The sequence below is a fragment of the Ambystoma mexicanum genome, chromosome 3q, assembly GCF_040938575.1.
Source record: "Ambystoma mexicanum isolate Mex_15411 chromosome 3q, UKY_AmexF1_1, whole genome shotgun sequence".
NCBI lineage: Eukaryota > Metazoa > Chordata > Amphibia > Caudata > Ambystomatidae > Ambystoma > Ambystoma mexicanum.
The window spans coordinates 86,520,917-86,534,325 of NC_090926.1; positions in this window are offsets into that span (position 1 = coordinate 86,520,917).

Here is a 13,409-nt window from a genome sequence, read left to right on the forward strand (position 1 = left end):
TACAGTAAAAAAACGGTATCCACTTCCCCTCATCTCGACATTATTTGGATCAAGTAAAACAGGCTCAAATCTTCATCAAACTAGACCTCAGAGGAACCTACCATTTAATCCGCATCAAGGAAGGGGATGAATGGAAGACGGCCTTTCATACTCCATATGGCCTGTTCGAGTATCAAGTAATGCCCTTTGGACTGTGCAATGCCCTGGTGGATTTTCAATGTTTCATGAATGACATCTTAAAGAAAACTGCTGGATATGTGTGCAGTGCTATATATCGATATTTTAATTTTTTCTGCAGACCCTCAGGAACATGTGAAGCATGTAAAAGCAGTCCTTGAGAAGCTTGGTGAAAGCTCTGTGTACGTCAAGTTGGAAAAATGTTCCTTTCACGTCTCTGAAGTGGGATTCTTGGGGTTTATCCTATCCTCCCAGGGTGTGAAGATGGAAAACAGAAAAGTAGACGCAATACTCACCTCGCCGGCCCCTACATCCGTGAAAGAGGTCAAACGCTATTTGGTATTTGCCAAATTCTATAGACTATTTGTGTCTGATTTTTCCCAGTTAGTACATCCCATCACCTCTCTACTCAGGAAGAATAAGAAATTTGAATGGACCACAGACGCAGAAGCAGCCTTCCAGAAATTAAAAGAAATGTTTACCGCAGCGCCAGTCCTTCAGCACCCACAACCGGACCTCCCTTTTGTGGTTGAGACAAATGCGTCTAATGTGGCAATGGGTGCAGTCTTGTCTCAATGCAATCCAGATACTCAAGTGTTACACCCAGTAGCATTCTGGTCTAAAAGATTCTCAGCAGCTGAACTCCACTACACTGCGACTGATAGAGCTGTTGTTGGCCATTAAGAGTGTGCTAAAAGAATGCTGACGTATTTGTTAGGAGCTCGGCACACTGTTGCCATCCTTACTGATCATCGAAATCTGCAGTATCTTCGTTCCACCAAGGCTCAATATTCATGACCTTGCGATGGGCCCTTTTCATTGCGGAGTATGATTTTATCACATTCCGGCCAGGAGTATGGAATGGTAAGGCCGACGCTTTGTCTTGCATAGGAACTGGTGAAGAGGCTTATGTGACTCCAGCTCCTGTAGACATCATTTCTGGGGAGAAAATGCTTAGAGTGATGCCCCAGATTCATCCCTTGAAGCTCAGAGAGGAAACTGAGTAGCATGACCACGGCAGAACTGCAAGAATGGTTGAATGGAAAAACCCAATGTTGTATTGAGGATGGCTTGCCATTTTATCAAGAACGTTTATATTTGCCAACCAAAAAAGCTACAGACACAAGTGATTGCTAATCACCATGGCTCTTTGATGGAGGGGCACCCAGGGTTGACCAAGACTATGGAAAAAATCAAGAGATCCTATTGGTGGCTAACTTGGCACAAAGATGTAGTTCAATTTATTCAAACTTGTGGAAATTGTGCCCGAAAGAAGGCTCAGAAGAGGAAACCTGCAGGTCTACTCCAGTCATTGGCGGTTCCGCCCATTCCATGGCATACCTTTTCTATGAATTTCATCGCTGATCTACCCCCATGCAAGGGTTTCAATACCATCTTGGTTGTAGTGGATCTATTTTCTAAAATGGATCACTTTGTGGCTCTAAAAGGGATCCCAACAGCACCAGTTTTAGCAAAAAACCTTTCTAGAAAACATTAAGTTGCATGGATTTCCTTCAATTGTGGTATCTGATCGCGGAGGTCAATTCGTCTCGATTCTGGAGGATGTGTTGCGAGCTGGCCAAGATTGATATGTTCGTCCACCAGCCTCCACCCACAAACCGATGGGCAGACTGAGCGCACAAAACAGACGTTGAAACAGTACCTGCGATGTATGCTTCATCAGACCAATGACTCATGGGTAGACACTTTGTGGGTGGCAGAGTACGCCTACAATAATTTGATGCACTCATCCACTGGACTCAGTCCCTTCCACACCTTACATGGTCAACATCCCTGAACTTCTGTCTATGATCCTCCAGAACCCTTAGAGATGCCTGCAGTTAAGACACTGCATGATAATATTTCTACTGCAATAGTTAAGGCACAAGCCCATTTGTCCGCGGCCAGAGAAATTCTGAAGAAGTTTGCTGATCGCCATCGCAGTGACGCTCCAGTATATAAATTGGGGGACTCAGTATGGCTAGCTTCAAAAAACCTCGCTCTGAAAGGGTCTCAGAAATTTCTTCCAAATTTCTTGGGTCTGTTTGTTAAGGAAGCTCATCAATCCTGTGGCTATGAAATTGACACTTCCAAAGAAAATGAAGATTCATCCGGTATTTCATGTTTCCTTGTTAAAACCTGTTTGTCCAGATAAATGGTTTCAAGAGGCCCCAGCACCATTAGAATTGGGAAACAAATCAGCCGGAGTTTGAGGTCAAGGCAATTTTAGATTCCAAGGTGGTGCGCCGGGAGTTATTCTACCTAGTGCATTGGAAAGGTTATGGCCCACAAGACAGAACCTGGGAACCTCTAGAGAATATCCATGCTCCCAGATTGTTGAACGCTTTCATCTGAATCGCCCATGCAAACCAGGGAAGGGAGTATTGAACCTGGGAGGGGCCTTGTGAGGGGAATATTCCCATGATCACGGGCAAAATACCAAATATGGCTCCTCCAAAAGAATTGGACTTTAGTCTGGCGCACTTGGGCTTTACACAAGTTAGATCCTGAAGTAGTTGGTAGGGTGCATACTTCCTGACTCCTAATATGGCCACCCTGTTGGTTGGCCATGAATTAGCAGTGTTGTTCAATGCATTTTAATTCTGTTTCCTTATACGACTCACCCCCTTAGGCCCCGGGAGGTCTGCGCTTCGCATTGTTTCTGCCTGGCAGTGCAACGCTTACCGCGGTCCTGTCTCTGCCCAGTTTACTTTCAAAGCATTTATTTCCCTTGTTATTCCTTTCACAGTTCTCCAGCATGGGGTCTGGCATGGATTGACATGCTCATGAATATTCCCCGTCGTCAGGCTGGGAATCCTCGGTAAAGAAAAAAATCGGTATCAGTTTAGTTTCTGATCTGTCTTTCTTAGTAGTAACCAATCACTGGTCTCTGGGTCATACTGCCCCCAGCCAATGACTGCCCTCTCCCTAAGCCCCTCCCCTGGCAGCCATCCTCAGATTTTTACCACACGCTCAAGTGTTGGGAGTCCTCGTGCTATAGCTCTCGAGCTTTTACTGTTTTGCGATTATTTTTTTTTATTTTTATTTTTTTCAAAGTTTAATCTCTTTTTTTCGGTCAATTGAGCCTCAAGCTCCACCGTTTCTACTTCGGATCAACGGGGACCCGTTTCGGAATTTTCTACACCCCTCAAGGGCGAAGTTTAGTCGAGTTACGCTTCTTGGAGGATTCCAGAAGATCTGAGGCCTACCTCGTGGACATGGCCCAGGACAAGGTGAGCTCGACGCCCGGATCCAAGCTGTTCAGGAACTGCCCTGGATGCGGTTTACAGAATGTTTTCAAGGAGGATGAGCATTCAAGATGTCTCTACTGCCTTCACAAAGACAAAAAGCACGTGGAGAAGGACTGCGTTTTGCAAGAAGAAAGCGGTGGGGGCGACAGCTTCAACTTCAACCTCCCCACCAGACAGCGAGGGAAAGAAACTGGACGCCATGGGACTACGAGTCATCTCGTCTGCAGCGACGCCGATTAAGGCGGCCAACGCCCTAGCGATTGTGGCCCACTATGACAGGGAGTTGTGGTACAAGATCGCTCTCCCGCTGGACTTACTACCGGACGACAAGAGGACAGAGGCCCTGGCGATCCTGCAGGAAGGTGAGGTGGCGTCGGACCATGCCATAATGGTGGCCATGGACCTTGCTAACACCGGGTTCTGCAAGTTGGGCAACGGTGTTTGCCTCCGATGGCAGGGATGGCTCAAGGCAACAGATTTCCGCCAGGACGTGCAAACCAGAGTTTTGGACATGCCCTTCGAAGGGAACAACCTGTTTGGAAAGAGAGTAGATGAGTCACTTCAGGCCATCAAGACCGACACGGAGACTTCTCAGGCCTTGGGAGTTTTGCAGCAACGACGGCCGCCCTTTCGGAACTCCGGAGGCAAGCAAGGTGCCTCCAAAGGATTAGGCGGTGGCTCCTCTACGTACACCAGGCAGCCCGTTCCTCATCGCAAGAGGCCTACAGAGGGCGCGGCACGTAGTGTCGGGCCCCCACCTGAGCACCCCGGTGGGAGGCAGGTTGGCGAAGATCATCGGCGTGTGGGAGTCCATCTCCACCGACCATTGTGTGCTGGATTCCCACGGGCACACTCTCGAATTTCTAAAGTGCCCCCGCATTCCTCCCGTGGCCAGGAAGGAAAATCGCGTCCCTCAACTGCTGTTAGAAGTAGGGGCATTGCTCAAAAAGGAGCCATTGAGCTTGTCCCAAAGAGGCTCCGGAGTATACTCAAGATACTTCCTCGTCAGAAAGAAGACAGGCGGTTGGCGCCCCATCCTGGACCTGCGTCAGTTAAACAAATGCATCAAGGCCCAGAAGTTACGGATGGTCACCCTCCAGCATGTGCTAGGATAGCTGGAGGAAGGGGACTTCCTATCATCGCTGGACTTGGTGGATGCTTACTTCCACATCCCCATTCTAAAAAGACACCAAAGATTTCTCAGATTCGTAGTCCAAGGACGGCACTACTAATTCAAGGCCCTGCCATTCGGATTGAAGTCGGTGCCCAGGGTATTTAGCAAGTGCCTAGCACCAGTGGCGGCCCGGCTGCGCCTGCAGGGGATCCTCGTTTACCCCTACCTGGACGATTGGCTCATCCGAGCAAGGACAAGGGAACTCGCCGTCGAGCACACAGCGAAGACCGTCCAACTGCTCACGGATCTGGGGTTTGTTTGTTTTTTTGTTTTATTTCTAATGCGCTCCAGACCCATAGGTAGAAGGGTGCAGCAGGTAGGATAATGCGAAGGTTCTCCATCAACTTCCCCAAATCCCACCTGGTCCCGTTGCAGGTCGCACTTTTCCTGGGAGCCAAGCTCGATACAGTGGCTCGATTGGCCTCTCCGTCGGAGGAAATGACAAAAGCCATCCTGGGCAAGGTGCAGCGCCTGCTGGCCACGGACGTGGCCAAGGTGAGGCCCATCAAGTCCCTTCTCAGCCTGATGTCCTCTTGCATCTACCTGGTGTGCCTATGCAGGCTGCGGATGCGTCCTCTACAGGAGTTCCTCGACGCCCATTGGATGCAAGCGGCAGGCAGTTTCGAAGACGCATCTCGCGGCAGGCACAGACTTTCAGACCCCAGCACACCAGGAGACGGTGACGACGGATGCCTCCCTGGAGGGATGGGGAGCGCACACCGGAGATCACGCGAGAGGCCTTTGGAGGAGGGGTCACTCCACATCAACATCCTGGAGCTCCGAGCAGTGTTCTGGGCCCTCAGGTCGTTTCTCCCGTCCCTCAAGGGCAAGGTGGTGAGGATCTTCACCGACAACACCACCACGATGTTCTACATCCGGAAGCAGGGAGGAACCAGGTCCCCAGCCCTATCCAAGGAGGCCCAGGATCTGTGGCATTGGGCCGTTGCCCAGGGGATGTTTCTGGTGCCCTTCCATCTAGCAGGGATAAAGAACACCATCGCCGACTCACTCAGCAGGGAGCTCCGCTCGTGCCACGAGTGGGAACTGCGTCAGGACAAAGTGGATCGATGTTTCCGACGATGGGGCAAACCCCAGATCGACCTGTTCACGACGGCGACAAACTCCAAGTGCCAGAGGTTCGCCAGCAGGTTTCCCCAGCCGAGGAGCATGGGCAATGGTTTCTCGTTCCCCTGGGACGGCCTGTTCCTGTATGCGTTCCCCCCCGTGGCCGTTGCTACTGCGACTCGTCAACCAACTCAAGAGGTCCCGGTGCAGGATGATCCTTGTCGCACCAGCGTGGTCGAGACGGATCTGGTTCCCGGACCTTCTGGACTTGTCAGCGCCCCTCCCCAGTCAAGCTGCCGACGGACACATCTCCTCGGCAGAGAAGGAGGCGCCATCCTCCATCACAACCTGGGGTCGCTGAACTTGCAGGCCTGGCTCCTGCGGCACTAGAGTTTGGAGGGTACGATATTCCAGTGGACTGCAAGGAGGTGCTTGCAAAGGCCAGGGCGTCCTCAACTCTCAAGTTATATGGACACAAATGGAAGAGGTTCTCTGTCTGGTGCAGTGCACAGAAGATTAACCCTCTGCGTATTACGGCCCCTCAAGTGCTGCCGTACCTGCTGTCGCTGGCCAAGGCTGGACTGGCGCACGCGTCCATCAAGATTCATCTTGCTGCGATCTCCCGATACACCAGAACCACGGGGCGGACGTCTTTGTGGTCTCATCGTCTGGTGAAAGAATTCATGAAGGGACTGTTCAGATCGTTCCCGCCGGTGAAGGCTCCGGCCCCAGTGTGGGAGCTTAACGTGGTGCTGACCAAGCTCATGGGACCTCCGTTCGAGCCTCTGCACTCGGCTCCATTGGCGTTCTTGTCGTGGAAAACAGCGTTTCTTGTGGCCATCACCTCCGCACGAAGAGTGGGAGAGATCCAGGCCCTTTCCTGCAAGCCCCCGTACTTGACTTTTCACAACACGAGGGTAGTGCTCAGGACGCACCCCTCCTTCATGCCCAAGGTGCCGTCGGACTTCCACCTCAACGAACCCTTGGTGTTGCCTGTTTTCTTCCAGTCGCCTTCGTTGCCGGCCGAAAGGACTTTGCACTCGCTGGATGTGGCTAGAGCGCTGAAGTTTTACGTGGACCGCAGTTTTTTCGGAAGACGTCACAACTTTTTGTGAACTTTGGACCTGTCAATCAGGGGAAGGCTCTCACAAAGGCCTCCATTTCCAGATGGCTCTCCGGCTGTATCATGTACTGTCATCGGTTGGCAAACCGACCGCTGCCTGGCCGTCCGAGAGCCCATTCCACCAGAGCGATCGCAGCTACCACGGCGTTCCTATCTGGTGTGCCCTTGCTGGACATCTGCAGGGCTGCTACGTGGAGGTCGACGCACACCTTCACGAAATTCTACTGCGTCGATCGGGATTCCAGGGAGGAGTCCAGGGTCGGCCAAGCAGTGCTGCGCAATCTGTTCGCCTAAGGTGAGCCTGGTGAGGAGGTAAGAATTGCTTAATGTTGAGTTTGATGTAATGCTTAATGTTGAACCTTTGCCACCTCCCGTAGTTGTGCATGTGTCTACTGCTATGTATTCTTTATTCATGAGCATGTGAATCCATGCCAGACCCCATGCTGGAGAAGGAACAAGTTACTTACCTGTAACTGTTGTTCTCCAGCGTGGGTCTGGTATGGATTCACATGCGAACGCTCCCTCCTTCCCCTCTGCGGCTCTTCACTTGGTCATACTGCCACTTTACATGCTACCAAATCTGAGGATGGCTGCCAGGGGAGGGGCTTAGGGAGAAGGCAGTCATTGGCTGGAGGCAATATGACCCAGAGACCAGTGATTGGTTACTACTAAGAGACAGATCAGAAACGAAACTTATACTGATTTTTTTTTTTTCTTTACCGAGGATTCCTAGCCCGACGGGGAATATTCATGAGCATGTGAATCCATGCCAGAACCATGCTGGAGAACAGTTACAGGTAAGTAACTTGTTCCTTTCATTACCTTATTCCCAGCCCGCTCCGTTTCTGTCCTGTAATATTCCCCGTCACCTCACCGAAGCTCATTTTCCAGTCAGTCGCTCGCTCTAGACTTCTATACCACAGGTGTCTTCAACGTTTTAGAGTGAACTCTGGGCTTACCTACGTACAACAAAAATTCAAGTAAAAGGAATCCAGATTTAGTTTGAAAGAACGTTCCGACATTGTGTTAAGCCCGTACAAAAGTAGCTTTGTTGTTCTTCATGATTGTTTACGTTACGTTTGAAGATTCTGTTCCGCCTTTGTTTTTGGAACACTGTTATTGCGGCCCTGCCACTTTTAAGTAAAACAAGAGTTATTTACTAACAATACCTCTGTGTGTGTTTGGACTATAAAGCACTCACTGCTTAGTTAGCACGGAAGCATTACATTTGATTCTATTTGGCACTGCATCATTATCAGCCCCCACAAACTTTGTCAAATACAATTCCCTGAAACATAGTGTTAAACGCACTGCGTGTCTCAAGAAATATCACGGCTACTAAGTACGTTTTTTCAAATTTTTCACTGCAAGCTCAGAATTTATATTGCCAACGCATGCACGCATTGCGTGCCACGATTAAAACTACAGCATCTTTAATACAAACATATTTTCACCAAGCTCTGCACACATATCCTCCTCAGCATAGTGATTCCTGTCCAGAGGCTATTCCTCTCGCCAGTAGCCATCTACTTTAAGTTGTTTAAAAAACATGAACTCATTTTCTCTCTGTGAAATTTTTAAATAAGCCACCTCCTCCATCTCCGTGAATCAGAAGATCTTCAGAAATTGCGCCATAGCAGGATGGAGAGCTCATTTAAATAAAGACTAAGTTGAGCATTACAATATTCCCCCTTCCTATGGTGAAAATCCTCCTAGGAATAAAGAACTCGATCTAGACACTCGTGGACTGAATTAAAGAATATTCCAAAGACTTCCTAGAGTAATTAATCGTTGTATACTCTTTTCAGAATTGCTGGCCAAGCTCGTCAAAGAAAACTCCTGAGAAAACCTCACTGGACCTGGGCGCACCCGTAGAGTTCAGGTAAGTGTTACACTAACCCCCCCACCCCCTTTCCCCCGTCCATTTTAAAATAATGGGTTAAAATGTTGCATTTTAGAGCATACCTCATTGGGTAAAAAGCCAAACCGTATGCAATTGGTTCTAGGGGGCCAAGTTGGCAGGCATGGTATTTTTTACTGGACATCTATGATGGATGTCCAGTAAAGAGATATCCCTGTCCCATGGGACTCACAGCGCATAACACACAGACACAATCAAAGTGATTGTGTGTATGTAAGACGCTGGGGGAAAGCATGGCATTTCTTTTTACTGAACATCTATGTCTGGATGTCCAGTAAACCGTCCCCTGGGCTCCACAGCACCCCACAGCTCTTCGCAAGGAGAGATGATTTTGGCAGGTGGGTAGGGGGAATTGTGCAACAAAGGCATTTTTAAAAGGCCTTTGTTGTATGAACCCCGCCCCCACCCCCTCGCGCCAATATCACCTCCACAGACCCACACACTCTCCCACCTCTATCATTCACAAACACACACCTCTATCCTTCACAAAAGCACCCATCATCATACACTCACTCAAAACACAAGAATACACTCATCCGTACACATGAATACAAAATAAATGTACATAAACGTACCTTCTGCCCCGGTCCTATAGTTTCCTCCCCAGCACTCCAGCATCATGAACAGGAATCGGGAGGCATGAGCTTCTTGATTCTGGCACATGCGTGTAGGGGCCTGAGTGTGGGTGCTGAAACTCCCTGCTCTGTATGGGCGAGTAGATGCAGGAGCTCCCTCTCGCAAATACAGACATTCAGGTCCACAGCCAGCATTTTCAAGAAGCTATGCAAGGGTGGTGCAGCAAAGCACTGCTAGCCTTGCATGGCTCAACCGTGTTTCCCTTTCACAGTTTAGCCAGCCCAGGAGCATTCCCTCAGTTTGCAAAAGCAGCTGAGGGAGCACTCAGTGTTTCACTGCGCTGGCTCCTCCACAATGGGGCCACTGGGTCGATGCCCCCTCGCCCTGGGCTACCCCCACCCCGTGTTTTCTTTCCTCCCTTTACATTTTTTTAAAATTTCAAGCTGGGGATCCGCGCCCCACAGTTTGAATACCTCTGCTCTAAGGATTTTGATAGGTTGGCACATTGCTTACCAACCTTGGACATTTGGCAGGTCATCAGGATATGAGCCAGACATAGATTAGGGGGATTGAGGCCCATGAAACATTTTTCCTTCAATTAAGTTACCATCCCTCATTCTCGGGTCTTGAGACCAGGCAATCCCTTTGTACTTGGCCTTGTGTGGCGCCTCATGTCTACATGTGCGTTTAGGGAGTACGGCAGTTGTCCAATCTGCGACTGCTTCTAATGAATGGCTTGCTACCTCCAATTGTGGGTCATGTGTGGTGGGACTGTTTGGAATAGGTTTACCTCCTTTTTCTATTGACATTTCAGCTAATATTAATTTGTGTCGTGTCTTCTATTACCACTGTGGACACTCTTGAGTTACCCGTCAGGGAGACATTGAGGTTACTGTTTTGTTGCACCCGTTTAATAAAAGCTGTTGTGTTCTTAAACAATTTTAATCCTCAAATGTACTGCTTGCGTCTTGGGAATTGCCATCTCGTGCCTTTGCTCTGTCATTTTGATCCTCCCTAATTTCACTTTAACCTTGGCATTAGTTGTAAGACACTGTATGAGCTCTGCTTGGATAAGTATTTCTGTGGATTCAGCCTTTTGAGTTTTCCCGAGGCTTTCAGGCATGGGCTTATTCAGAGACTTGCTGTAGCTTCCATTTTTAATAAAATGGCTTCCTAACTTGTAAACAAGCTATATTTGCGTGTCTCAGTTAGTAACGTCCCACCTTTGCAGTATTGATGCAGGGGAGGGGCAGAAGCTATTGAGGTGTTATTCATCTGCCTAAAACACCCCTCCTCCCCCAGTCAAGTCCTTGACCACTCCTTCTGCTCTCTGCCAAATAGGGCACTTTGGGTACCCATTTTTTTTATTCAACCCCCCCCCCCCCTCCAGCTACCCCCACATCGCATTTGTTTGTCTGGATTCCAGGTCATGTAGCAGCATTCCCCTCCGAGTCACAAAATACCCAGTGGTCTGCTGTGTAACAGTGAAGGTCCCAGGGATATGAGTACAATTGGGCTCTCGATTGCATGAATATCCACAAACTGGTCCTCAGTTTGTGGATATTCATGCAAGTGAGTATCCAAGTATTAATTTTCATTCAAACAGCCTTTTTGGCACTCTTTTTGTATTAACTTATTGTTATTCTCAAGACACAAAAAGCAAGTCGTACTACTAGTATTGCCACTAGTATTTTTAACTCGTTAGCCAACCAGGTCGGTATCCATGAGAACAGGTAGGTAAACCAGTGATATGCAATGTTGTCCACCTCTTCCACCATTTTTGTGTGCAATTCTTTCAAGATGGTTATCCCCTCTGTGAGGGTGCTATTCTCCTCATTGTGTGCAGGTATATATGTGCAGCAAGACACTCCAGTTTTTGTGCACATGCCACTTAACATGGCCGTAATAAGGTCAAGGAAATACTGTTCTAGAAAGTCATAAGCCTGACAGCTCATAACTCTTCCCTTATGGCATTAAAGCCTTTCACAATGGCATTTACTGTATGCAGCAGTGCCCACCTTGTTATTTGCAATCACTTGGCATGTGCTTGAAAGCCAGCAGTAAAGAAGGATGTAAATAACATTTCTGTTCTGCTGAACAATGTATGCTCGTCTGGTATGGTGTTTTACGCATTGGTTGCTTTTACCAATGAATAGTTTTCTCTCCTTGTGCGTTTAAGGGTGAGGGACCTCTTATTTCTTAGGTGTGCGCTCATCTGGAGGAAATCTCCAATCTGCTCAGACCCATGCTGGAGAACAACAGTTACAGGTAAGTAACTTGTTCCTACTTCTGCATGCCCGTGAAATGTGCCTCATTTTCCCACATGTCCAACACAGTTGGAGGGTGGGGGGGTCCGCTGAACCGTGGTTGCCCTCCATTAAACCCTCCTCCTTGCGGAGCTTGGAATCCAAACACACTGCGTCTGCATGCAAACTTTCATCCCCAGGTGTAATAATTATATTCTCCTCTTCCTGCAAAATTGCTGTTCATTCCTGGCTGTGCTTGTTTTGCTCATTGTGTATTATAACCTTCAAACCCTCACCCCCTTTTCATTTTGTTTTCTCCCAAAATGGGCAGGTTTTGGGGAGCCCTTGACAAACTTCACGTTTTGAAAATATCATCCAAGTCAAACGTTATTAGCAATAGAATTTTGGGGGAAAATGGCTGCTGTTTCATTTCTGTAAAGCCTCTATTCTGAAAATCCCCATGGGACATATAGCTATATTTTTGGTAGAAATGGGAACCTCAGATCCCTTCCGGATATCTAGTCAATGATTTGTGCCCAAGTTTTTTCCTACCTGATCCAATTCCGTCCTGCGGATTTTTGCTGTGAGATGCAGTAACATGTTGACTTTTTCTTTGAGAAAATGAATGAGGAATAGGCCAAAGGTGTGTGTTTTTTTTTTTTTTCCCCTTTTCTTAACTTACAAATCTTTCCGGATCTTTCCCAAAATGTCCAGTCTGAGGGACTATGGTGTTTCTAAAATTTCAACCAAATGTCACTTAAGTCAAATGCTTTTAGCGATACATTTTTCAGGTTTTCTGTGGAACTGGATACTCACCTTAACTATAGTGCAACGAGCCCCACATTAGCGTAAGGCATAGTTCTATACTTTCTATGGCGTTTCAGAAAATGTCTTTTCTTAACTTTCGAAATGCTTGCATGAAAAATCTGAACATTTTTGGAGTTATATTTTGAGGCAGCAACCTGTGCATGCAAATGTTCACATTTCTACATACACCACTTCATAGTTTAAACACTTTGATTGTGTTTTGAACAGCTTTTAACATGATGCATTCACATAGAAAAAAGAAATTCGACCCAAATATCTCAAAATTGCCTGCTTAGATTGTAATTTTTTTCTCAGATTTTAGCTGGAATTGGTGCACTGAAAATAAGATTGACAATCCACTCTGACGTTTTTGAGATCTACACCATTGGAAATGTATCTATATATGATACATGCACAATGGCAAGTTTTTCAAAGAAAATATGAAATAAGCTAAAAATACACACCAACCATATGCACAGCTGCTGTAACCACACCCAGCATACTGTGAGTAATCAGAAATGAGAGCCGGACACAGGTTTGCCATCTTTATGGGTTAAAGACTTTTATTAAAGAAAAAGGTATTGGGAAAATGCCTCTCCGGCCCTGCTCTAAGAGGATGTCCCTACCTGAACAAAAACTAAGGCTCTGTTGGTGCCAGGATGTCAAAAGTAAAACTGTCCAATGTTCAACGTTCTTTTCTGACCCTCACACTACAAACTTAACTCTAAAGTGCAAAGGGGGATTTGTCTTTAACTTTGATTGCTTTTGAAAGTGTTCAAAAATGAAGAATGAAAATGTTTCCACAAGGATTAAGTTCTCGATTCCAGAAGGTAGTTCCCTTCCCCTGGATTTGTCTTTACCCCTTTAGATTTCCATACACCATAGTTCTTTGGGCTTCTTCTTGCCAAATACAACACTTGCAAGGTAGTCCTTCTAGTGTTTGAGCCTCTCTTGTCTGAGAACAACACTTGTACAATAACTGTTTCAAAACTCTGGTTTCCTTTCAAGAATAGTTCTTTCAGCCTTGTTTGACGAAATGCAAATCTTCAATTGTCTGATATACTTCCCT